The sequence below is a fragment of the Heterocephalus glaber genome, unplaced genomic scaffold (assembly GCF_053883595.1).
Source record: "Heterocephalus glaber isolate CG9 unplaced genomic scaffold, H.glaber_assembly_v1.0 deba00001790, whole genome shotgun sequence".
Taxonomy (NCBI): Eukaryota; Metazoa; Chordata; class Mammalia; order Rodentia; family Bathyergidae; genus Heterocephalus; species Heterocephalus glaber.
The window spans coordinates 2,232,223-2,259,843 of NW_028258473.1; the positions used below are offsets into that span (position 1 = coordinate 2,232,223).

At 37.3% G+C, this 27,621-nt stretch overlaps 1 protein-coding gene and 2 pseudogenes across 4 annotated transcripts in view; 1 reads left to right on the top strand and 2 right to left on the bottom strand.

Annotated features, from left to right (window-relative positions):
- Ophn1 (oligophrenin 1) overlaps nucleotides 1-27,621 on the top strand; it is a 508,962-nt gene that overhangs the window by 326,306 nt on the left and 155,035 nt on the right. The window lies entirely within an intron of this gene.
- Nucleotides 25,454-26,749, bottom strand: LOC106008427 (afadin- and alpha-actinin-binding protein pseudogene; annotated as a pseudogene).
- LOC147820861 (afadin- and alpha-actinin-binding protein pseudogene) lies at nucleotides 26,828-27,382 on the bottom strand (annotated as a pseudogene).

Below are 27,621 nucleotides of genomic sequence, written 5' to 3' on the forward strand. Positions count from 1 at the left end.
ATGGCTGAGTGTGTCTGGCGTTGTTTCTGCATCTTCTAATCTGTTCCACTGGTTCTCCAGTCTGTTTCTTTGCCAGTACCATGCTGTTTTTATCACAGTAGCTTTGTAGTAGAGTTGCAGGTTGGGGATTGTGATACCCCTTGCCATGTTTCTGTTACCTAGAATTGCTTTTGCTATTCTGGGTCTCTTCTTATTCCAAATGAATTTTTGGATTTTTTTCTCGAGGCCTATGAAGTATGCTGCTGGGATCTCAATTGGAATTGCATTAAATCTATATAGCAGTTTTGGAAGTATGGCCATTTTCACTCTATTAATCCTTCCTACCCAGGAGCAGGGGATGTCTGTCCATTTTCTGATATCATCTTCAATCTCTCTTTCAGAGTGCCATAGTTTTCAGAGAAGAGGTCTTTGATTTCTTTCATTAGGTTGATTCCTAGGTATTTCAGTTTTTTGGATGCTATTGTGAAATGAATTATTTGCCCTATTTCTCTCTCAGTGAGTCTGTCATTTGTGTAAAGGAAAGCTATTGATTTTTGTGTGTTAACCTTGTAACCAGCTACTTGACTGAATTTGGTTATTCAGTCTAGAAGACTTTTGGTGGAGTTCTTGGGGTCTTCTATATAGAGTATCATGTCATCTGCAAATAATGGCAATTTGACTTCTTCATTTCCTATCTTTATTTCTTTTATTTCTTTCTCTTGTCTAATTGCCATGGCTAATGTTTCCAGAACTATATTGAACAAGAGTGGTGATAGTGGACATCCTTGTCTTGTTCCTGATTTGAGTGTGAAGGATTTCAGTTTTTGACCATTTAGTATGATATTGGCTGTTGGTTTTTCAAAGATGATGGCTTTTATCAGTTTGAGGTAGAGACCATCTATTCCAATTTTTGTAGGGTTTTTATGATAAATGCATGTTGGATTTTGTCAAATGCTTTTTCTGCATCTATGGAGATAATCATATGGTTTTTGTCCTTGGCTCCATTGATACAGTGTATTACATTGATTGATTTGTGTATATTGAACCATCCCTGCATCCCTGGGATGAATCCCACTTGATCAGGGTGTATGATCTTCTTCATGATCTTCTGCATTCTGTTAGCCAGTATCTTATTAAGGATTTTTGCATCTGTGTTCATTAGTGTGATTAGACCATATTTCTCTTTTTCGGTTGGATCTTTCTCTGCTTTGGGGATCAAGGTGATGCTTGCTTCCAGGAATGAATTTGGGAGTACTGCTTCCCTTTCAATTTTATTGAAGAGTTTAAACAGGAGTGGCAGCAGTTACTCTCTAAATGTCTTGTAGAATTCAGCAGTGAAGTCATCAGGGCCTGAGCTTTTCTTAGTTAATAAGTTTTTATTACATTTTCAATTTCATTGGTTGATATTGGGTTGTTCAGAAATTTTCAGTCTTCTTTGTTCAACTTTGGTAATTCATATGTATCTAGGAATCTGTCCATTTCTTCTGTGTTGTCCATCTTATTGGCATATAGGTTCTGGAAGTAAGTATTGATGATCCTCTGGATTTCTGCTGGGTGTGTTGTAATTTCACCCTTTTCATTCCTAATTGCATGGATTTGGGCTTTTTCTTTCCTTTTTCTGACAAGGTTGACTAAGGGTTTGTCAATTTTGTTGATTCTTTCAAAGAACCAACTCTTGGCTTCATTGATTTTTTTTGTGTGTCATTGATTGTACTGTTCGCTTAGTCTCCATTGCATTGATTTCTCCTCTGATCTTTATAATTTCCTCCCTTGTATGAGCTTTAGAGTTATCCTGCTCTTCTTTTTCTAGAAGCTTGAGGTTCAGCATCAGGTTGTTTAATTGGGCTCGTTCTGTTTTCCTAATATGCGTATACACTGCTATGAATTTCCCTCGTAAGCCTGCTTTCATTGTGTCCCATAGATTCCGATATGTTGTATTGTCATTGTCATTTAATTGAAGGAACTGTCTGATTTCTTCTTTAATTTCCTCTGTGACCCATTGGTTATTCAGAAATGTGCTGTTTAATTTCCACGTGTTTATGAAATTTTTTGAGTTTCTTTTGCTATGGATCTCCAATTTCATCGCATTATGGTCTGATAATATACAGGGGATAACTTCAATTCCTTTGCACTTACTTAAACATGTTCTATGTGTGAGTATGTGGTCTCTTTTGGAGAATGACCCATGTGCAGCTGAGAAGAATGTGTATTCTGATTTTGTGGGGTGGAAGATTCTGTAAACATCTGTTAAGTTCATTTGTTCAAGAGTTCGATTGAGTTCTAGTATTTCATCACTTATTTTTTGTCTAGTTGATCTCTCTATTTGTGACAGTGGGGTGTTGACGTCCCCCACTGCAGTTGTATTAGTGCATACATGACTTTTCATGTCCGTTACTATTTGTTTTATATAGTTGGGTGCACTAGTGTTTGGTCCATAGATATTTATGATTGTCATCTCTTCCTCTCGGATTCTTCCCTTTACAAGGATGTAGTGTCCTTCTTTGTCTCTCTTAAAGAGTGTTGATTTAAAATCTACTTGATCTGCCAGGAGGATAGCTACTCCTTTTCTGGGGATTCTATATGCATGGAGTATTGTTTTCCACCCTTTACCTTTCAGTCTATGAGTTTCCTTTTGAATGAAGTGTGTTTCTTGTATGCAGCATATTGTTGGATTTTGCTTCTTGACCCATTCTGCCAGTCTATTTCTTTTGATTGGTGAATTGAGACCATTAAGATTGATGGTTATAACTGAAATGTATTGACTTGTAATTGCCATCACTTTTTCTTTCTGTTGGGTTCTCCCCCTTTACATTTAATTTCTTGTCATGCCAGATGGGTTCATTCTGCTTTGCTTCCTGGGGTTGTGATCCTCAATGTCTGTTCCTAGGCTATTGTGTAAAATTCTTTGGAGTGCTGGTTTGATATTCACGAAGATCCTAAGGTGCTCCTTGTCATGAAAGCATCTTATTTCTCCATCCATTTTGAAAGATAGTTTTTCAGGGTACATCAATCTGGGTTGGAGGCTATTTTCCTTTAGGGCTTGGAATATGTCACTCCAAGCTCTTCTTGCCTTGATGGTTTGTGTTGAGAAGTCTGCTGTGATTCTGATGGGCTTTCCTCTGTATGTGATTTGTTTCTTTTCTGTAACTGCTTGTAGAACTTTGTTCTTCTGTTGAGTTTCTGGAATCTTAACAGTTATATGCCTATGTGTACATTTTTTTGATCAAGGCTATTTGGAGTCCTATATGCCTCACTTATCTGTATGTCAAGCTCTTTTTCCCTGGTTGGGAAATTTTCTGCCATTATTTATGTGAAGAGATATTTTATATCATCTGCATGCTCTCCTGTTTCTTCATTGACTCCAATCAGTCTTGTGTTATTCTTCTTTGCATCATCTAGCAGCTGATGGATTGATTTCTCATGTTCCCTTATAATTTTGAAGCAATTTTTCTTTTCCTGGTCATTAATTGCTATCTTATCTTCTATATCTGAAATTCTGTCCTCACATTGGCTCATTCTGCTGTGTAGACTTTCAATGGAGTTTTTCATGTCCTGGAAATCTATTTGCATCTGTTTTATGGATTCCATTTGTTTCTCATGTTGGCATTCCATCATGTTCCTTAGCTCCTCTCTAGATTTATTAATCATGTCTTGCACTAGGGGCATAATTTCTCCTGTTATGTGTGAAATTATTTCTGATTTCATTTTTTCCAGATCCCCTTTTGTTGCCAGTTCAGTGGGTCCAGGTGGTTGAGTATCAGAGTGTTCCATCTCATTTCCCTTTGGGGTTGCTGTAGGTGATCTGGAAGTCTGGTTTTGAGACTTATTTACGTGTTTTCTCATTTCGACTGGGGCAGGGGCTGTTAGCGCCTGCACAGATTACCTCCTCTAAGCTGGGAGAAGTGGGACAGGCGCCAGGTGCAGCAGTAGGGATGTGCCCCCAAAGCCCTTTCCTATGGGCCAGGAGCAGCGGGAGGGATGGTGGGTGGGAAGCCCCTTCCTCTGGTCCAGGAGCAATGGAATGGCGGCTCAGAAGCCCCTCCCTCTGGGCCAGGAGCGTTGGGAGGGATGGTGGCCCGGAAGCCTGTTCCTCTGGGCCAGGAGCAGCAGGACAGCTGATGGCCCAAAAGCCCTTTCCTCTGGGCTGGGAGCAGCAGGAGGGATGGTGACCAGGAAGCCCCTTCTTCTGGACCAGGATCAGTGGGACGGTGGCTCAGAAGCCCCTACCTCTGGGGTGGGAGCTGTGGGACTCAGTACCGTATTCTGGTAGTCCGGTGTCCTCTGCGTCTTTGTAGTGTGGAACCAGGTAGCTGTACAGAGGAGTGAGGGGGTGGGCAGTCCAGTGGATTGTTGCCGGGGCTGGACTGACTCGGTGTGTTCTGCAGGACTGGGAACCTCGGTAGGGTGTGCACAGACCTGCTTGTCTCCAGCAGGTGGACTGGCATGTTCCCCGGGACTGGGCACCTCAGTAGGGCATCACCTTTTTCATTCTTTTTTTTTTTTTTGTATTAAATTCTTTTATTGGTATATTGTAGGTATACAACACAATTACATTTCTCATTGGGAATTATACCTTTATATAATGCATCTTGGTTCTTATTTTTTCCCCATTCCTAGCCCTCCCTTCACACCCTCCACCCTTCCCTATTTACAAAGCCTGTATTTCCATTTTTTCCATTTCTCATCATTTTTTCCTTTCCCTTCTTTCCTTTCCCCTGCCCCTCACACTACCCCTACCCCTTTGGACCTTTTCTTCCTATTTTACATTATCAATTATTCATTCTAATCATTGGTACATTTTAGGTATACAGTATAATGACATTCATCATTGGAAATTTGCACCTTTACATAGTCTCTCTTGGTTCTTATTTGTCACCATTGCCCAGCCCTCCCTTCAACCCCTCCAGTCCTCCCTATTTACAAAGATTTTGTTCCTATTTTTCCATTTTCTCATCTTAATCCCATTCCCTTCTATCCTTTCCCCTAGCCCTCCCACTTCCTTCCCCTTTGCCCCTTTTCTTCCTATTTCACATTACCTATTATAATTTAGTCCCATTTGACCCCGCTATTCCACTGCTGGGGATCTTCCCCAAAGAATCAAAAGAATCATACCACAGTGATATATGTGCACCCATGTTCATAGCAGTGCAATTTGTAATAGCTAAAACTTGGAAACAGCCCAAATGCCCATCAACTGGAGACTGGATAAAGAAAATGTGGTTTTTTTATAAAATGGAGTACTACTCAGCCATAAAAAATGAGAAATTAGGGAAATTTATAGCTAAGTGGATGCACATTGAGACAATACTCTTAAGTGAAATAAATAGGACACACGTGTAAATACCAGATAGTTTCTCTGGTGTGAGAAACTGAAAGTGTAAATAAGGACTAAATGTATAACCTTTTTCATTCTTAATGGCATAGATTTGAGCGTTTTCTTTCCTTTTTTAGATAAGGTTTTCTAAAGGTTTATCGATTTTATTTATTCTTTCGAAAATCCAACTCTGATTCATTGATTTTTTTGTATTGTTCTTAGTCTCCATTGCATTAATTTCTGCTCAGATCTTTATAATTTCCTCTGTTATATAAGCTTTTGGTTTGTTATGCTCTTTTTCTAGGAGCTTGAGGTTCTGCATTGTTATTTGTTTGAGCTCTCTTTGTTTTTCTACTCTGGGCATTCATTGCTATGAATTTCCCTCATAGAACTGCTTTCATTGTGTCGGATAGATTCCTGTATGTTGTATTGGCATTATCATTTACTTGTAGAAACTGTCTAATTTCTTATTTAATTTCCTCTGTGACTCATTGGTTGTTCAGGAGGGTGTTATTCAATTTCCATGTGTTTGTGGGAGTTTTGCGGTTTCTTATGTTATTGATCTCCAATTTGATTGCACTATGGTTTGATAATATACAGTGCGTAACTTCAGTTCTTTTGCATTTATTTGGACACGTCCTATGAGCTAGCATGTGGTCAATTTTGGAGAATGACCCGTGTGCAGCCGAAAAGAATGTGTATTCTGATTTTGTGGGGTGGAACTCTCTGTAAACATCTATTAAGTCCATTTGTTCAACAGCTTGGTTCCGTTCTAGAATTTTGTTGTTAATTTTTTGTCTCGATATCTATCTATTTGTGTTAGTGGGCTCTTGAGGTGCCCCACCACAAATGTATTAGTGCTTATTTGAGTTTTCATGTCCATTAATATTTCTTTTGTATAGTTCGGGGCATTCATATTTCCTGCATATATATTTATGATTGTCATCTCTTCCTCTTGGATTGTTCCCTTCACAAGGATGTAGTGACCATCTTTGTTTCTCTTAATTAGTTTTGGTTTGAAATCTACTTTGTCTGCTTATAAAATTGCTACCCTTGCTTTTTTCCACATTCCTTTTGCATGAAGAACTGTTTTCCATCCTTTTACTTTCAGTCTATGAATTTCTTCATGCATTAGGTGTGTTTTTTGAATACAGAATATTGTTAGATTTTGCTTCTTAATCCATTCTGCCAATCTATTTCTTTTGATTTGTGAATTGAGGCCATTAACATTGGTGGTTATATTTGATAAATATTGACTCATCCTTGTCATGATTTTTTACTTTTGTTGGCCCTGTTGTTTCTTGTTTTTCTCCCTTTCCCTTTAATTTCTTACTTTGCCTGGTTACTTCTCTCTTTTGGGTCACATGGAGTTGTGACCTTCATTGTTTTTTTTAAGATATTGTTTAGAATTGCTTGTAGTGCTGGTTTGGTGTTCATGAAATTTCTCAGGTGTTCTTTGTCAATTTTTAAAGGCAGTTTTGCAGGATACAACAGTCCAGGTTGGAAGGTATTTTCTTTTATGGCTTGAAATACTTCACTCCAGGCTCTTGTTGACTTTAGGGTTTGTGTTGAGAAGTCTGCTGTGATTCTGATAGGCTTTCCTTTCTATGTGATTTGTTTCTTTTCTCTAACTACTTGTAGAATTATTTCTTCTGTTGGGTTTCTGGGATCTTGAGTATTATATGTCTAAGTGTACATTTTTTTTGATCGTTGCTAGTTGGAGTTCTATATGCCTCACTTACCTGTATGTCTAATTTTCTACCTCTGTCTGGGAAGTTTTCTACTATTACTTCTGTGAACCGTTTTTTTATGTCAATTATACTTTCTTCTGTTTTTTCGTGGACTCCTGTCAGTCTTATGTTATTCTTCTTTGCATCATCTAATAGCCGGTGGATTGATTTCTAGTGGTCCCTTACTGTTTTTAAGAAATCTCTGTTTTCATGGTCTTTAACCACAATCCTGTCTCCTATATCTGATCTTCTATCTTCACATTCACTCAATCTACTGTGCATACTTTCTTTTTATTTTTCATTTCTCCATTAAGTTTATTGGTACATTGTAGATACAAAATACAGTTACATTCATCATTGGGATCTTGTACCATTACATGAGTATCTTGGTTCTTATTTTTTTCCCCTTTCCCTGCCCTCCCTTCATTCCCGCCACCCTTTCCAATTTGCAAAGTCTTTGTTTCCATTTTTTTCCTTTTCCCATGTATTTTCTTTTCCCTTCTTTCCTTTCCCCTACCCCTCCCACTTCCCGTGGTCCGTTAGACCTTTCCTTCCTATTACACATTATCAATTATACATTTTTAAAATTACAATATCAAGATCTAGGAGACATTACCACAGATTTTACAGAATTTAAAAGGATATAGAAAGCATATTACAAAAATCTTTTTTTGAAGTAAATTGGACAACTTCTAAGAAGTACCTTGGAAGACAAATTAATGAAACTAATTGTGGAGGAAATATAAAATTCAAATGGCACCTATTAAAGGAAGTATATTCCTAGCTTGAAAACCTACCTATATGACAATAACAGGCTCATATACATTTTAACTGATAAATTATACCAAACATTTAAAGCAGAAAAAAAGAAGGAACACTCCTCACCTCATTTTAGGAAATCAACATTGTGCTAATCCTAAAACTGGATAAAGATAATAGAAGAAAAAAGTATGAACATAGATAGAAATTTGTTTAACAAAACAAACTATTAGAAGTCATATCTGGCAGTATGTAGAAAGTGGTTTCATTATAGGGATGACAGTGTTAGTTCACCATTGGAAGATCTATCCCCAAAAGTCATCATTTTAACAGAGGAAAAGAAAGAGCCATATGATCCTGTCACTAGTTGGAGAAAAGGTATTGGACTAAATTCTACTGCTGTTCATGGTATAAGCTATCAGGAGACTAGAAGTAGAACAGAACCTTCTCAACATATCAAAGCCATGAACTCCATACTTTCAGCAAACATCTTATGTGAATGGAAAAGATACAATGCTTTCTCCGTAAGGTGGGGAACAAGGACAGTTATGCCTACTCTTCCTCTGTCCATTAAACTTTGAAACATAGGCCTAAACCAAAATATTCTGGCAATGAAATGACAGAATTAGGATAGGATTGGCAAGGTATAAGTAAAATCTTTATATGTAGACAAAATGATCATCTACAGAGAAAATACTAAGAAATCTCAAGGAGCCCCTAGAACTTGTATTGGAATTTAGCAGGATTAGAAAATATAAGGTATATATAAAAATTCAGGTGTATGTATACTTGCTATAAATGAAGAATTGGATATTGAAATTTAAAAGTTATATAGGAGTACAAAGGACCTAGAAAAGGAAAAAGAAAATGAAAAAAAAAAACCAGTGTTGGAAGATATTTAGTACCTAATTTTAAGACTTCCTCTAAAGCTACAGTAATCAAGGCAGTGTTGGTGTAAGGAAAGACACATAGAACATTGGAATAAAACAGAGAATCTAGAAATGGAGCCACCCATATATGGTCCACTGATTTTTGAAAGATTATTTAAAATTAACATTTTGCAGGGTATAAACTCAATTCAAGAGCAGAGGAAAAGATAAGTGTTTTCAGCAAATGGCACTAAAACACCAGGTATCCGTATATAGAAAATTAACCTCAACCTTTATTTGCATACATCAAATTAGCTTGAAAGTACTATGAACCTAAATATGAAAGCCTAAAAGTGTAAGACTTTAAGAAGAAATTATAAGGGAAAATGTTTATGAATTCAGAGTAGGCAAGAACTACCTAGTATACAAAAGACATGATGTATAAAAGAAAAAAATTGATAAATGAGATTCCGTCAAAATTTAGAGCTTTAAACGACATCATTAAAATGAAAAGTAGTCCTTAAACAGACCATATTTTCAATGCATATAACCTATGAGCAGAATATATAAAGAATTCTTAGAGCTCATTAATATACAACCCAATTAAAAAGAAGACATAAGAAAATGATAGATAGCCAGTACAGCACAAGGAAAGGTGTGCAACTCTAGAATCAGAAAAATACTAATCAGTACAATAACAAGATTGAATTATACACTCATTAGGGAGATGAAGTTAAAATTTTAAAAGCCTTGTCATGACTTTTCTTTTTGTTGGATTCTCCCCCTTTGCATTTAATTTGTCACACCCAATGGATTCATTCTGCTTGGTTCCCTGGGGTTGTGATCCTCATTGTCTTTTCCTAGGGTATTGTCTCAAATTTTTTGGAGTGCTGGTTTGGTATTCATGAAGTTCCTGAGGTGCTCTTTATCATGAAAGTATCTTATTTCTCCATCAATTTTGAAAGATAGTTTTGCAAGGTACATCAATCTGGGTTGGAAGCTGTTTTCCTTTAGGGCTTGAAATACATCACTCCAAGCTCTTCTTGCCTTGATGGTTTGTGTTGAGAAGTCTGCTGTGAGTCTGATGTGCTTTCCTTTGTATGTGATTTGTTTCTTTTCTCTAATTGCTTGTCGAATTTTGTTCTTCGGTTGGGTTTCTGGAATCCTAACTATTATATGCCTATGTATAGATTTTTTTGATCAAGGTTAATTGGAGTCCTATATGCCTCACTTACCTGTATGTCAGGTTCTTTTCCCCTCCTTGGGAAGTTTTCTGCCATCACTTCTGTGAACAGTTTTTTATGTCATTTGCCCTCTCTCACGTTTCTTCATTGACTCCAATCAGTCTTATGTTATTCTTCTTTGCATCGTCTATCAGCTACTGGATTGATTTCTTGTGGTCCCTTACAATTTTGAAGCAATTTTTCTTTTCCTGGTCACCAATTGCAATCTTATCTTCTATATCTGATATTCTGTCCTCACATTGGTTCATTCTGCTGTGTAGACTTTCAGTGGAGGTTTTAATGTCCTGAAAATCTGTTTGAATCTGTTTTATGAATTCCATTTGTTTCCTATATTGGGATTCCATCATATTCCTCAGCTCATCTAGTTTTTTATTTGTGTCCTCTCTAAATTTATTAATCATGTCTTGCACTATGGGCACAATCTCTGCTGTTATCTGAGAAATTATTTCTGATTTCATTGTTTTCACATCCTTTTTCTTTGCCAGTTCAGTGAGTGCAGGTGTTAAAGTATCAGAGTGTTCCATCTTGTTTCCTTTTGGGGTCGCTGTAGGTGATCTTGAAGTTTGTTTTTGAGGCTTGTTTAAGTGTCTTCTCATTTTCATGGGGGTGGGGGGGTGGGGTGCTGCTGGCGTCCATGTGGCTAACCTCCTCTGCCCTCAGAGTGGTGGAATGGTGGCCTAGGAGCCTCCTCCTGGTCAGTGGGATTGCCTCACCTCATCTTCTGTGGGAGCAATGGAATTGTGGCCCGGGAGCTTCCTCCCGGGAGCTGGGATTGGCTCAGCTCCTCTGCCCTGGGAGCAGTTGAATGGTGGCCAGGGAGCTTCCTCCTTGCCAATGGGATTGGCTCACCTCTTCTGCCCTGGGAGGGGTGGAATCGCGGCCCAGGAGCCTCCTAATGGTCACTGGGTTTGGCTCTCCTCCTCTGCCCTAGGAGCAGTAGAATGGCGGCCGGGGAGCCTCCTCCTGGGTGCCAGTTTTGGCTCAACTCCTCTGCCCTGGGAGGGGTGGAATGGTGGTCAGGGAGCCTCCTCCTTCCTGTGTGCTGGGATTGGCTCACCTCTTCTGCCTTGGGAGGGGTGGAATGGCGGCCTGGGAGGCTCCTCCTGGGCAGTGAAATTGGCTCACCTCCTCTGCCCTGGGAGCAGTGGAATGGCAGCCAGGGAGCCTCCTCCAGGGTGCTGGAATTGGCTCACATCCTCTGCACTGGGAGCAGTGGAATCTGCTGTGCATACTTTCAATTGAGTTTTTAATCTCCTGAATAACTGTTTGAATGTGTTTCAAGGGGTGCCTTTCTTTCTTAAGTTGGGCAATCATGGATTCCATTTCTTTCTTAAGCTGGACATTCATGGCTTCTAGCATGTTTCTGAAGTCATCTATTTCTTTATCTGTTTCTGTTCTGGAGCCTCTAATTACATCTTTTCCTCTGCTCACCATATCTGTAGTTATGTCTCGGAGATTGTTTTTGCTTTGAATTTTTCTAGAGCCTCATTCATCTGTTTTGTTTCTTCCTGTGCTATCAGTTCTGTGTGTCCTGGTGGTTGTTTATCAGAGTTTTCCCCCTTGTTTACCCCAGAATTTACCCTTGTTGGGGTGGAGGTCTGAGTTTGTGTCTTGCTTAAATGTCCTTTCATTTTTGTTTTTGGTACTGTCCTTGGTTTAATTCTTGGGTTGATACTTCAAAATTGCTAATTTTAAGTATCTTTGTTGCTTGTAATTAGAAGCCTTATGGGACTATTGCTTCTCAGAGATGTCTTCCAGATATAGCTGGTCTTTAAGCTTTGAGTGTCTAATGACTCTGAGGCTATCTCATTTTCGTTATACCAGGAACGACCACTGACTAGATCAATCACAACACCTTAGCCCAAGTGATACAATCAGCAACACCATAGCATCAAGTACATCTTAGAAAATGACAATTTGTGAAAGTTATTATTATATCACCTTTAACTGTGTGATTTAAATCAAAATCAAGGACCAACCCAACATATGTTTATAGTGAATATACTCTTCAATATAGCAAGATCAGGAGTTAGAAGGAGTTGGGAAGGGAGGAATAGATGGGTAGAAGTATAGGGGAAGGTTAGCAATGAGGCCAGAGGCCACAGGCAAGAGAAGGAAAAAAGAGTAGAAAAGAAAAATAAAGAAGAAATCCAAATGAGGGCCAGAACAGGAACAAAAAGGGAGATGACAAACAATGTGGGACAGCAAGAGAGTGAGTGTGAGAGATAGAGAAAAGAAAGAAAATAAAAGAAGACAAAAATAAAAATTTGAAAAGAGTAGGAAAAAGAAAAGTAAAAAGAAGAGCAAAAAAGCCACCAATAATAATAGTTTTGAAAAAAAAAAAATGACCATGAAGGGCCTCCTTCAAGGTATGTCTCTGCTGTCACAGTAGACAATGTGGGCAGCAGTGTGCAGATATAAGTTGGTGAGTCTCAGCATGCCAGTCACAGACCCTTGAGATTCAGGCAGATTTCTGGCTGCAAGTCCCAGGTTGAGCTCCCTGTCCTCCCGTAGGGTTGAACTCTGCAAGTTTGTACTGCAGGTTCCAGCTGCCCTTCCCCTGAAGACAGTCCAGGTTCCTATGGGAGGTGATGATCCCTCCAACTTTCCCAGTAAGGTGGTCTGGTGTCCCCTGTGTCTTTGTAGTGTGGAACCAGGTAGCAGTACAGCCAAAAGGCCAGAGGAGTGTGTGTGTGGGGGGGCTGCAGGCACCCTTGCAGCTATGTGAATCGCTGCCATGGGGGTGGCCAGTGGTGAGGGGTCCTCACCTTTTGGCTGCTCCCCGCCAGTGTGCTTGGCGCAGGCTGGACTGGGTGGGGCTCCCTGAGACCTGGGACCTCCCTGTGGTGTCCTGCCAGTGTGCTTGGCACAGGCTGGATCCACAATAGTTTCTGACCAAGTGAATTCAGATTTGCTTCTCAGAGAACTAAGGAAAGGCTGCTATTGTGACAACATTTTCTGAGTCACTTCTTTGCAGGGGAAAATTGAAGGTTGAGGGTGCTTACTTATAATAATTTTTTTGAAATGTGGTTTAGGCACATCTTTGTTGGGGCCTACATGATTGAGTCTGGACAAAGTTCATGGTATAATTTTATATCAAAAGTGTATCAAAGTTTGTGGTGTAAATTTTCAAAGGTTTTTGAAATAAAATTATGAAGAGGAAACATTCATCTTAACAAGCTCATTTGGGAGATGTTGTGAGAGATGTTTTTCAGATAAATGGATTTCTAGGAAGTTTCTGAAACAAAACTATTTGAACTTCCTCTTACTGGCAGGAATATCCTAGAATACTAATTCAAGTTAATGCAGAGTATGAAATAATAAAGTCATATTACTAAGGACTGTTAAGTGTACCATTTCATTTTCAGTTCTTGCCCTTTCGTGGTTATTCTTCACTGTGTGGTGAACTCAAACTTTCCATGTTAATGGCACCTGAAATTTACTTTTTTAAAAGTAAACATAATTTTATTTTTCAATTATTTAATTTTATGAATAAATACAATGAAATTTCATAACAAAATAATAAGTGAATAACTAGTTAACACACTGTGTATCATAGAAGACTTAAACCAGTAAGATTCTTACAAAAAAGAAACAACCAGATAATAACACAAAACTTTCTTTTCAATGAATTAAGATAAACTAGTAGTATAAATGAAACAAACTAGCATATATATTGAATTATTGTTGAAACAGCAAAATATATAATTTAGGGAAGTATTTGAATTTCTTTCTACTTCCTGTTTATCTCTTTTCCATTTTGCCTTCTCTCTCTCTCTCTCCATATACATATATATATATTTGCACTCTCTCTCTCTCTCTCTATATATATATTTGTTTCTCATGTAGGTGATATTTGAGCTTGTTTGTCTGACTTATTTCACTTAATATTATGTTCTCAAATTGGATCCACTGACCTATGAATGCCTTAAATTTATCTTTCTTTATGGTAAAATAGTACTCCATTATGTATGAATACCGCATTTTCCTTATCCATTCATCTCTTGACAAGCTACATTTTAATTTTTCATTCATCTGTGGATAGACATTTGTGCTGCTTTTATCTTTAGGCTAATGTGAATAATGCTGATGTAAAAATGAATGTACAAATATCCCTTCTAACCATACCTTTATAGAAGTAGAATAACATGGTAAATTTAGTTTTGGTTTTGTTGAGGAACCACCAGTGTCTTTCATAGTAGCTGTGCCTTTTTACATTGCAACATTGTAGAAGAAGAGTTTCAGTTTTTTCACATAATCACTAACAGTTGTCATTTTCTGTTTTTGTTCATATAAGTAGCATTTTACTGGATATGAAATAATATCTCTTTTTGGTTTTGAATTATATTTACCTAATGATGGGTGACTTTGAACATCTTTTAATAAATTCAGCCATATATATATACATATATATATATATATATGTATATAGTTTTTGAAAAATATCTGTTCAAGTCCTTTGGCCATTTTTAATCAGCTTTTTTATTGTGAAGTTTTTAAATGTATTTTGCATCTTAAACCCAACATATGTATGTATATATTTATATACACTTTGAAAATATTTTCTCCCATTCATAGAATGCCTTTTTACTCTTTTGATAGTGTTCTTTGATGAACAGATGTTACAATTTTTATATAGTTCAACTTACCTTTTTTTTCCTGTTTCCTCTACTTTTGCTATCCAAGAAATTTTTAGCAAATTCAAAATCATGAAATATCCTTGTATGTTTTCTCCTATGAATGTCATTGTTTTATTTCTTTCATTTAAATGGACATCAGAAAATGGAAAGTTATCACCTGTTCCTGTGTAGACAGAACCAATATTATCAAAATGACCATACCTCAAAATTGATATACAGATTTAATATAATCCCAATCAAAATACCAATAGCATTCTTTACAGAACTAGAGAAAACAACTGCAAAATTCATATGGAACCAGAAGAGACCTAGAATAGCAAAAGAAATCCTGGATAACAAGACCAAAGCCTGACACATCACAATCGTAGACTTGAAGTTATATTTCAAAGCTAATGTGATTAAAGCAGCATGGTATTGGCACAGAAATAAACATGTGGATCGATGGAACAAAATGGAAAATGCAGAATCCACCCCAGGCACATTCAAATATTTGATCTTTGATAAAAGGACCAAAAGAAAAATGGCCTCTTTAATAAATGGTGCTGTGAAAACTGGCTATGCACATGCAGAAGGTTGAATCTAGATCCCTATTTCTCACCATGTACTAAACAAAAGCCAAAATGGGTGAAAGAACAAATTGTTAAAACAGAAACACTTAACCTGCTGGAAGATAAATTAGATAAAACTCTTGAAGTCAAAAGATTATGCAAAGACTTTCTGAACAGAATCCCACTTGCACAGGAAATAGTACTGAGAATCAACAAATGGGATCATATCAAATTAAAAAGCTTCTTCACAGTAACAGTACAAAGCATAGATTGAAAAGAAAACCTACAGAATGGAAAGATAATTTTTTCCAGCTATTCCTGATAGAAGACTAATATCTAGAACATAAAATCTCAAATTACAACATCCTAAATAAAAGACCAAGTCAAAATGGGCAAGTGGAATGAATAAGCATTTCACAGTAGTACTAATGGCCAATAAATATATGAAGAAATACTCCACAGTAGAGGTCATTAGGAAAATGCAAATTAAAACAACTCTGAGATTCCATCTTACTCCAGAAAGTATGGGCATCATCAAGAAATCAAATAACAACAAATGCTGGCAAGACTGTGGCTAGAAAGGAACCCTTCTACATGGTAGGTAACAGAACCTTTATGGAAATCAGTAGTGAGATTTCTCCAAAACCAAAAACTAGCAATTTCATTTGACCCAGCCATTCCCCTTCTTAGGTATCTTCTTGAAATTTCATTTGACCCAGCTGTTCCCCTTCTTAGGCATCTTCTTTAAAGGGTTAAAGACATCATATTATAGTGGTACATGCAAACTCATGTTTATAGCTGCATAATTCATAATAGCTAAATCTTGGAAGCACCCTATATATGTTCACCAATGATTAATGGATTAAAAAAATAGAGTATTTATATACAATGGAGTATTCTCTGCCATAAAGAGATAAATTTGAATCATTGGAAAAGGATGCATCTTGTGACCATAATGTTAACTAAAATAAATCAGACACACAGGCTTAAACATTGCATGGTTTCTTTTATATGAGAAACTCTACATATAAAAAAGGACAAAATAAAAGATGGATAATAGAAGTAGTGAGATCTTTCTCAAATGGGAAGGAAATCAAGAGATGGAAGGAGGGGTAGGGAGGGTAGAAAAGGGGATTAAAAAAGGTATTAAGATATGTCTACCTGTACCCACTCCACACAAGCAATGTAAACATTATATTGCAAACTAATAGAAAAAAGGATAAAAAAAACAATGGAGAAATAAGCTAAAAATAATTTTCAAAGAAGAAGAAACAACTGTGATATTTTATGCAGGGAAGTAAGCAAGCATGTCAGTGTGACACTTCTTTTGAGCCATGAAGAAAAATGGAAATATGTTCTATATGGAACGGCAGGGTGCTCCTTTGAATTAAGTATTTCTCAGGACAAAAGGGTATGGAAGATCTTAAAGTTTAATATATTGCTATATTTAATTGAATTTTATTTCTTTACCTAGATTTTGAAGAGAAAATGATTTGCTGTCATTGTTTTCTTATGTAGAAGCTTAAGTAGCAAAAGAATCCTGATTTGGCTTCAATAGTTATGTTTTGTTTTCAATAACTCTGAAACTTGTTTTTTCCAACTAAATACATTATAAATATAACTGTGTACCCAGACTACTCTCCACCTTCCAAAATAATACTTTGTAATTTAGAAGACATTTTCAAGTATACTTAGGGAATGTGCATATTTAGTTTTCAATATAAAATTTGTCCCTATCATCACACACTAAACTAAGATCTAAGTGGATTAAAGATCTAAATATTAAGACAGAAACGCTAAACTTGCTGGAAGATAAGTTAGGTAGAACTGTTGAAGACATTGGCATAAGAAAAGACTTTATGAACAAAACCTCAGTAGCAGGGGAACTAGCACAAAGAATCAATAACTGGGATCTCATCTTATTAAAAAGCTTCTGCACCAACAGAGCTAAGAGACAACCTACAATGTGGGAAAAAAAATTTTAGCAGCTGTAACTCAAACAAAGGGCTACTATCTAGAATATATAAAGAACTGAAAAAAATCAGACTCCCCCAAATTCAAAGACCCAGCTCAAAAATGGGCATCTGAAATGAACAGACATTTTTCAGACAAAGAAGTAAAAGCAGCAAATAAACATATGAAAAAATGTTCAACACTGGTCATTCGAGAGATGCAGATGAAAACAACACTGAGATTCCACCTCACCCCACAAAGAGTGGCTGCTATCAACAAATCAACCAATAACAAATGCTGGCATGCTGGTGGGGGTGTGGAGAGAGAGGAACCCTTCTTCATTGGTGGCGGGAGTGCAGACTGTTGTGACCACTATGGACATCAGTGTGGAGATACCTCAAAGAACTAGGGCTGCAGGTCCCATTTGACCCAGCTATTCCCCTGCTGGGTATCTTCCCAAAAGAATTAAAAGAATCATACCACAGCGATATATATGCACCCATGTTTATAGCGGCACAGTTTGTAATAGCTGAAGCTTGGAAACAGCCCAAGTGCCCATCAACTGGAAACTGGATAAAGAAGATGTGGTTTTTTAAATAAAATGGAGTACTACTCAGCCATAAAGAACGAGAAACTACAGTCATTTACAGCTAAATGGATGCATATTGAGGCCGTACTCTTAAGTGAAGTAAATAGCACACCCATGTGTAAATACCAAATAGTTTCTCTAGTGTGAGAAACTGAGAGTGTAAGTAAGGACTAAAAGGATTAACAGCTAATAATTAATACTTTGAAATAGGAAAAGGTCCAAACAGGTAGGGGTGGTGGGAGGAGATTCGGAAAGGAAAGAATGGAAAGGAAAAATTATGAGAAAAGGAAAAAAAAAAAGAAACGAAGTCTGTGTAAATAGGGAAGGGCACACAGGTAATGGGGAGAAAATAAGAACCAAGTTACATCATGTACAGGTACAAGCACCCAATGATAAATGTGAACGTATTGTATACCTAAAATGTACCTATAAAAGAATTTAAGCAAAAAAAAAAAAACCACTCCATTTTTACAAGTGAAAATGTTACACATAGTGATGTTTATATCTATTCTCTGCTGGACAAAGTTTGTAATTTTTTACATAATTCTGAACATTTTGCAATTTCTTAGGTTTTTAAATGAACAATTTCTTGGAAGACTGGTCTTTTATTCTACTCATCCTTATTAAAGCCAAACTTACTAATTATGTAGTCATATGCTTTTGTTACAGCCATCATTTTAATTGTTCTTGAATTTTGCCTCATGCTATAAATATTGCTTTTGAGATTATCTCAATTAGTTTTGTGATTTTCTTTCAGAACAATGTAGACCAGCTTTTGTCCTTTGGGCTTTTATTCCCATTTATAATTGAGGTCCATTTGATATACAGAGAAATATACAAATCTGAAATGTACATTTTTAATGGAGTTTTGTGTGTGTGTGTGATGTGGAGGATTGAGCTCAGAGCCTGTGCATGGTAAACAATTGGTCTGCCACTAAGCGATGTCCTCAGCCTGGGAACTTTTAAGAAAGTTGTCTATTGGTGCGCAAAATGTAGAAATCCCAATGAATTTTCACAAAATAAATCCATGGAATACCCAGATCCAGAAAGAGAAGGTTACAGATGTGGTGGGTCATGCCTTTAATCCAAGCACTGGAGAGGCTCACACAGGAGAATAGCTGCACATTTAAGGCCAGCCTGGGCTATTAAGTAAGTTCAAGGCCAGCCTGAAGTATATAGCAAGACTCCATCCCAAAAAGCAAAAACAAAATTAGGTATTATAAATTGTGCTGCTATAAACATTAGTATACATGTATGTAGTAGTGTGTGCAAGTGAATAGATTTAATATAGGACACATAATTAATAGCATTATTTTATACTATTAACCCAAAAAGTCAAATGCAGAGGAGTGCAAGAGATCTGTCTGTGTACTAGAGACCAGAAAAATCTAGATGAGGGCCTGGATTCCACAGCTGTGTCCTCCTCGAGTCCAGCTGATGGCCTAGAGCCCATGCCATTGTCCTTCATGAGTCCAGCCAGAGACCTAGAGCACATGGCAATGTCTCATGCAAGTCCATATCTAGGATCTGTACCAGAAGGCCCAAGGTACAATGGTGGAAGCTAGAAAGTCTGTGCCAGAGAGGTGAAGGGTCTGTGCCACCAGGCTGAGGGATCTGCACTGGACACAGGAAGTGACACTCAAGGCAAAGACCAGAGCTCCCCTGAAGAGAAGAGCAGTCATCCCCAGCGATGGCCAGGACCAGATCTCTGAGGATGAGAACAGCTGAGTTCCTATCATGAAAACCAGCTGTAGCGAGCTTCTCTAGGAAAAGCAACAGCAAACAATCTTCTCCTCCGGTTTTTCTTTTATACCTTTGGCAACAGTTCTTGGGTGGGTCTTCCATACCCAAACCATGCTTACTCAGTTCAGCTGGGCATTCCAAGTTGACCAGTAGTTAATCCACCACACATGAATTACTGTAGTGTGATGTGGGTATGACTTTAACTCTTTTGGGAAGATACCTTAAAGGAGAATAGCTGGGTCAAATACAGCCTCTAGTTTTAGTTTTTTGAGGAATCTCCATAGTGATTTCCACAGTGGCTGTACCAGTTTATAATCTCACCAACAATGAAGAAGGGTTCATTTTTCCCCACAGTCTTGCCAGCATTTGTTATTGGTTGATTTCTTGATGATAGCCATTCTTTCTGGGGTGAAGTGGAATCTCAGTGTTGTTTTAATTAGCATTTCTCTAATGGCCAGCATTGTAGAACATTTTTTCATGTATTTATTGGCCATTTGTAGCAAAATAAAAAATAGATATTAGGAACTTCAGAGATCTTTTTCAAGTAGGAAGGGGAAGAAGAGATGGAGGGAGGGGGAGGGAAGGATGGGAAAAAGGCTTTAAAGTGGTTGAAGAAAATAAAATGGAAATAGAGCTTTTGGAAATGAGTGGAGGAAAAGTTGAAGGGAGCAGGGAGGAAGGGAAGAAGAAGGGGACAAAAAAGTGTTTAGATGTGTTATGTATATGTTCAAACTCCCCAGTATAAATGCAGTCATTATGTTCTGCAAACATACTCATAAAAAATTTAAAATGTAAAAATAAGCAAAACAAAACACCAGCCAGCTGTAGTGTCACACACCTGTAATCCCAGTACTCAAGAGGCTGAGGTGGGGATTGCTGTGAGTTGGAGGCCAGCCTGGACTCTATAGTGAGTTCAAGGCCAGCCTGAAGTACATAGCAAGACCCTGTCTCATACTCCCCAAAAGAAAAAAAAAAAACACCACCAGAAAAGTACATATAATTTTATATAGCATCACATTTTAGATATCCTCTTCTGACCTTTTCAGTCACAGTCCCACCTAAAGTTAACCAGTGCAGTGATTTATTATAGATTAGCTGCCTTGTGTTTACTTTTTATGTAAATATAATCACTTGATATGCATTCTTGTATCTGGCTTCTTTATCTCAATATTGTTTATGTGATTCATTTGTATCAGTTTTGAGGGATCATAATTCACTCATTTCCAATGCTGCATAGTATTGCAAGGTATTAACATAATATATTTATCCATTCTCTTTTGGTAGATATCAGGGTTATTTCATTTTTTAAAAAAATTTGATCCTGAGGTTTCTCTCTGGAAAGTGGTTTAAATTAAGGCTGTGCCCTGCTAAGCTCAAGGAAATTTGGTTACATATGGTTGTAATGTATCACTCCTAGGCTGCTGGCTTATTCTGAAAGACAACCTAGTTGTCTGATCCATGACTATTTATCCCACTCATAGGCAACTTATTTGTACCAGTAGTTTCCCTGTGACTCTTATTTGACCTGTGTCCTATTCTTACCAAGAGAGCCACTCTCCAGGAGAGCCTTAACTGGGAGAAAAGTTGGGTCTGGATGTGTCACTTTGGTGAGCATATGTATGTCCCTTTGATGAGACACAGGAGGCAATAAAACAACAATAAAAATATTCAATGACAAATAGTTTAATAGCCTGCAAGTGGGGGAGGAGACAAAGAGTGCAAAGATTTATGTTCTAAAGCCTTTACTGGGATCTGTAACATTACCTGTGCAGAATTCCTATAGGGAGTTCTAATTGGTGAGTATAAAACAAGCAGGTGCAAGTTCCTTGTGCTCATGCTATTAATGGGAGGTAGTACTATGCCATAGAAGAGCACACTATGCACGGTGGTGGGGATTAGCGAGACAAGGCCAGTAGGTGATATCTATATATTCCATAGGAAAATGGTCCCCGGTAGGCAATTTTATATGGAAGATAGCTGGATTGACTACATTGAGGAACTGGAAGGACATGAAAACTAGAAATTGTTGGAGGTAACACACTAAGCACTGCTTCTGGTATGAGAAAATTAAACTTGTATTCAAAATCAATGCAGAGTAAATTATAAGAATTCATCAAAAAGTTGTTTCCAGTTTGCACATTGCAACTACAACTGCTGTGAACATTCTTGGACCTGTTACAGATATATCTGAGTGGAATTCCTGGGTCACAAGGTTATATTCCCATTAAAAAAACCTTTCTTGAGGTATTTTTTACATATCATAAAATTACTGATTTCAAATATCCAATTCATTAATTTTATTCTACCAAGTGATACAATAAATCTATTGTAGAACACTTTCATAAGATCCTTTAGATACATTTATATCTAATCCCCATTTCTTCCCCTAGCCCCAAGCCACCAATAATCTACTTTCTGTAAGGATAAAATTTGCCTTTTCTGAACATTTCATAAAATTGAAATCACATGACATGTGGTGTCTGATATCTGGCTTCTTTCTCTTAGTATGATGTTTGCTGAAATCACCCATGGTTTACCTAGCGGCCATTAGTTAATGTCTTTTTATATGCTGAATAGTGTTCAATTATGTGGATACACTACATGTTGCCTTTGCATTCACAAAGTGATGAACATTTTGGTTGTTTCTAGTTTGTGGCTAGTTTGAATAATGCTGTTATGATTGTTTGTGTCCAAGTCTTAGTGTGATCATATATTTTTATTTCTCTTGGGTAGATACCTTGGAGTAAAATTACTGAGTTGAATAATAAGTTTTTGTTTAACTTTTTGAGAAACTACAAAACCATGTTCCAAATGTTTTACATTTCCACCACTACTCTGTGAGGGTTCTTGTTCCTCATCCTCACCAACATTTATCAAGAGCATCTGAAATAGTGTCTAATTGTGGTTTTAATGTGCATTTCCTTAATGACTAATAGTGCTGAGCATTTTTTTGTGTGTACTTTTTAGCCATTTGTATATCTTCTTGTCATATATTTTGCCCATTTTGGGGGGGCCATTAATCTTCTGATTAGCAGTTCTTTATCACATAGATATTTTCTAATATTTTCTGATAATCTTTTGCTGATCTTTAATTTTCTTAATGGCATCTTCTGAGGTGCAAGAATTCTAAATTTTGATAAAGTCTAATTTATTATCTTTTCTATTATGAAATACGTGTTTAGTGGCCTATTTAAGGATTCTTTGCCTGAAGAGAGGTCTCACAGATTCTCTCCTTTTTTTGCAAAAAAAAAAAATTATTAACTCCTTCGTTTAGATATTTGATCTATTTTGAGGTAATTTTTGTTTAGGGCATGGGTTGAAAGTCTAACTTTATTTATTTGAGGGCCGGGGATATAGCTCAGCGACACTGCACCTGCCTCACAAGCTCAAGGTCTTGAGTTTGATCCTTGGTACTGAGGGAGAAAAAAAATTTAAGAATGACTGTTATTCAAAAGACAAAAAATAAGTAGTGGTGAGGATGTGGAGAAAAGAGAACCTTCTTACACTATTTGTGGAAATGTAAGTTAGTACACCCATTTATGGAAAACATAATGGAGTTTCCTTTAATAATTTAAAATAGAGCTGTTATATGATCCAGCAATATCACTACTGGGTATATACCCCAAGGAAAAGATATCAGTATGTTGAGGAGATGTCTGCTAGCAACATTGCAATGCTATTCTCAATAGTTGTTAATGGAAACAACCTAATTGTCCACTGACAGATGAATAGACAAAAGAAGCTGATATATATGTGCTATGTAATATTATTCAGCTTTTCAAAGGAGGATTTCTATCAGGAAGACCTGAAATAAACCAAGTATAGAAAGACACATACTGCAGGAACTTATTTTTTTTTTTATTTTTGGTACTCGGGATCGAACTTGGGTCCTTGTGCTTACACAGCAGGCCCCGAAACCACTGAGCTGAATCCTCGGCCCAGGAACTCACTTTTATGTGCAATCTTAAAAAGAAAGTTCACTATTTTTATTACTAAATCACTACAATAGAAGGTCCCAGTTATAGAACTTTAAATTAGCAATTGATTATTCAAGAGTGTATTTTATCATTTCCATGTGTTTATATTATTTGCCTGGTTTCTTTTGCCACTGATTTTGTGTTTCATTGTGCTAAGATATGATAATCTGCATGGGATAATTTTGATATTTTGCATTTATTTAAGCATGGTTTATGGGCTCATCTGTAGTCTATTTTGGAGAAAATTCCATGTGCTCCTAAGAAGAGTGTGTATTCTGTTGTTGTAGTGTACACTCTGCAAATATGTATTAAGTCTATATGTTCAAAGGTATGCTTTAACTCTGATATTTGTTGAGTTATTTTGTCTAGTTGATCTATTTCTGCCAGTGGGGTTTTCAGGTCCCTCACTATAATTGTGTTGAAGTTTATCTGATCTTTTTTTTCAGTTGTGTTTGTTTTATGAAGTTCAGTGCACCACTGTTTGATGTATATACGTTTGTACTTGTCATCTTTCTATTGAATTAATCACTATGTACTGACCTTCTTTGTCTGCTCATCAGTTTTGGCTTCAAGTCTTCTTTGTCTGAAAATAGGGTAGCTAGTCCTGCTTGTTTTCTTGTCCCTGTTTCATGGAATATTATTTTCCACCCTTTGATTTTTAGTCTATGAATTTCTTTTTGGATAACAATTTTTTTAAGAGCTTCTTTGGAAGTTCTAGCAGGGGAGCACCGCTACTTGTTTACCTTGACTGAGGAAATGGTCCTCCTCTATCTGGGGTGGTCATCCTCTTCAACTGAGCACAGAGCTTTAGAAGGGATTCGAAGCACATAGAGTGGTGAGGGAGGAAGGGGACACCCACCTAGCCAGCCAGATCAACGGAATCAACCCTGGCAATCAGTGGGATGACCGATGTCGCAGCCAGATTGCCCTTACATCCAAAATAATTTTTTTGTATACAGCATACTCTTGGTTTGTATTTCTTGATCCATTCTGTTTATCTGTGTCTTTTGGTTGGGGATTTGAGACCATTCACTTCCATAGTTATTACTGAAAGTTATTGACTTGTTCCTGTCATTGCAATATTTTCATGTTGCTGATCCCTTTTTCTTTTTGTTTTAATGCTCACCCTGCCTGGCATATTCATTCTGTTACACTTTTTGGCATTGTTAGTTTCATTGTTTCTTTCTAGGATATCCTTGAAAATTTTTGAGAGTTCTCCTTTTGTGGCTATGAACTTTTTAAGATGCTTGCTCTTTGTCTTGGAAATACCTCATTTCTCCATCAGTTTTGAAAGATAGGTTTTGTAGGATATATCAGTGTGGCTTGAAAATTATTTTCTTCTAGAGCTTAAAATATTTCCCTTCAAGCCCTCTTAGCTTTTAAGGTTTGTGTTGAGAAGTCTGCTGTCATTTTAATGAATTTACACTAGAATTAATCTTCTGGATTTCTGTTTGGTATCTTTTTTCTGGATTAAAATTCTTTTCTAAACTGTCAGGTTTTGTATTATTTTGTTTACCTCATTTAGTTTTTTTAGTGTCTCATCTAAACTTGCTGATTGTTTTTATTAAGTCCATTATCTGTTTATTTATATCTTCTTTGAGCTTGATACTTACCAATCTGTTTTTTAATGTCCTTTTGATCATTTCAAATAACTTATCTGTGTGGCTTTTGATTTCCATCCCCTCAATCCCTCAAAGATCCGCTTTGGAGGAGTTCTGAATTTTTGGAGGCATTTTGTAGCCTTGTATTTTCATATTTATATTGTTGTATTTGTGCTGGGTTTGCAGGCACTTATAATGGAAAGAATTTGTTTCTATTATGGAGATATCTTTAGTTAGTGTCTGTTTTTTTTTGTTTGTTGGTTTTTTTTAGCAGCTATTGTTTATTTCCATTTGGGTTTATAGGCTGGTCTTTCACTCCACTCCCCACTTTTCAATGGCAGGGAGTGTGCTTGTCTTCTTATCCTTGGGGATCACAAAGTAATATACTCTGACATTTGGGAGGAGCTTCATAAATGTTTATCAAAAGATTTATGACACACCCTGTTTCAACTTAGTTGAGACAAATTTGATGAATATGTTAGTGAAAAAAAGTTCCCATCCACACATCTACGATAAGTCATCTTTTTCTACATGAGAATTTATGTAGGTTAAAGAGCATCCACTGTAGCAACCTTCCTGTGATCTAGGCCTGGATGCCACGCTCTACACCTGATTGCCACATTCTCTTCCTGCCAGATTTGGTTTCATTTCTTCAGGAGTTATATTCAGCACATTGACTGAACTATGTTCGGATACGCAGGAACGTGTCTGGCAAAAGTCTGAAGTAGGAGAAGCAGGCAGAGACTTAGTCATTTTAGATGTGCCAATTGGAGACCCATGAGACACACTATGAGGCTTCTTTTGTTGTGGCCTTAAGTGCACTGTAAGATTGTCCTGATCAGAGCTTCCTGGGAAGGCACTGAAAAGTTTCACATTTTCTGAGTTCAGGTGGTCAAAGGTAGTCATATTTAAAAACTGTTGCTTTAACCAACTGGCTCGCTCTTCTTCAAATGCCTTTCTCTTTAATCCTAGGAGAATAGCTGCTTCTGTAAAGCTTTGTCTTTCTCAAAATTCTTTTTTTTGCTCTTTAAAAAGGGATCATTCTTCTTTAAGGCGTTCCTTTTCTTCCAACAAATAACAGTTTTGAAATAGTGAAGTGGTATCATCATCACATGTAGTAGCAAGCTGCTGCTGTAAAAGTTGCTGCTGCATTTTACTCATTTCTTTATGTTGTTGAATTTCTAACTCGTTTCTCAGTTTCTTGCTCATGGTCTTGTCGTGCTATTATGTCTTCATCGTTAAAACCTTCTAAGTGTACCTTTGAAACTTGGTTGTCAAGTTTTTCTACATGACTTTTCAAAATTCTCCACTGTTTTCTGATGCTGTTTGTAAGTTGCTCTCTCACAGTTTCACAGGAAAGGTCCCACATGCTCTCTCTACTCAGTTCCTTAGGATCAACTTCAACATCAGAGATAATAGTTCGTGTACTTTCATCTGCTCTTTCTCTAGGTTTCTTCTTTTGGGGAGAAAGAAGAGAAATTTCATTTTTCATTTGCTGAAGAACCTTCTTAAATTCAGCGTCTTCCATTAGGATTTGTTTTTATGGTATTCATAATCATTCAAGAGAATTTTATACATTTCATCTTCATTCCTGGCTTCTGTTTTACCAGTCCTCCAGGACCCCTGTTTTCCATCCACTCTGCCCACGTAGTTTAAAATGTCCATGGCTCTTTTTTTATCCTTTTTGTTCATAACAAGTTGATGTAGACGTTCTTTTAATTTATCATATTCACGCTCTTTTCTTTTCATATCATGATTATACTGAGTAGCTCGACTTGCAATGATATTTTGTAATTTTTGTACCTAGAGGAACAATGTCATTGTTTAGTTAAAGAAGGGGCAGATCAGGCTGGGGATGCTTATCAGCGGTAGACTGTGTGCTTAGCATGGGCAAGGCCTTGGGTTCAATCCCTCATCCTTCTCATTTCTCAGTAGCTGATGCAAATTCCTGTTCTTTCATTGTAACTGTCTCTCTCCTGAAGCCCAAAAATATCCCTCCTGGAAGTTTCCACTTGTTCCTTAAGTTTTGCATAGCATCTGAAGATGGTCCATATCTCTTCCCAGTTTCAGATTCTGTGTTTCCACATTTTCCTGAGCTAGAAGGTTCTTCCACTGAAGTACAAGTAGCTCATTCATAAAATTTAAAACAGCAACTATATTTAATTTTCTCTTTGCTTCTTTTGGGTTCTTCGTATAATGAAGGAAACCCGAAAGTAGTCAATTCCTGATCAAGATATGAAATACTTTGTTCCGTATTCTCTTCTGTGCAGAAGGGACTGAAAAAACTGTACATTTTTAAAATAAAGGTATTGAAGAACATAGTACTTGCTGTAAGTATAAACTTGATGGAGACATCTTTGTTTCTGAGGTATATTGGGAAATATTTTTGCTTTCTGTGCACAGACCTGGATCTGTAACAGTCATCCAATCTCACATAGCAATTTCCAGGGCCAGGATACCTGAGGAACTAGTTCAGCACTGAGACATGTAGCCAGTTGCTGTCACTCTTCTATGTAGGCATCTCTGTCACTGCCCAGGAGCAGCAGGGAATCACTGCTCCCTTGTGCATCTCCCCAGCCAGGCAGGCCAGCACAGGCTCCACTTCAGCTCCGCCTACCCTTGCTCTGCCCCCAGTGTCTGCTTTTTAATTGATGCTCTCTGGGCCTGGCCAACTA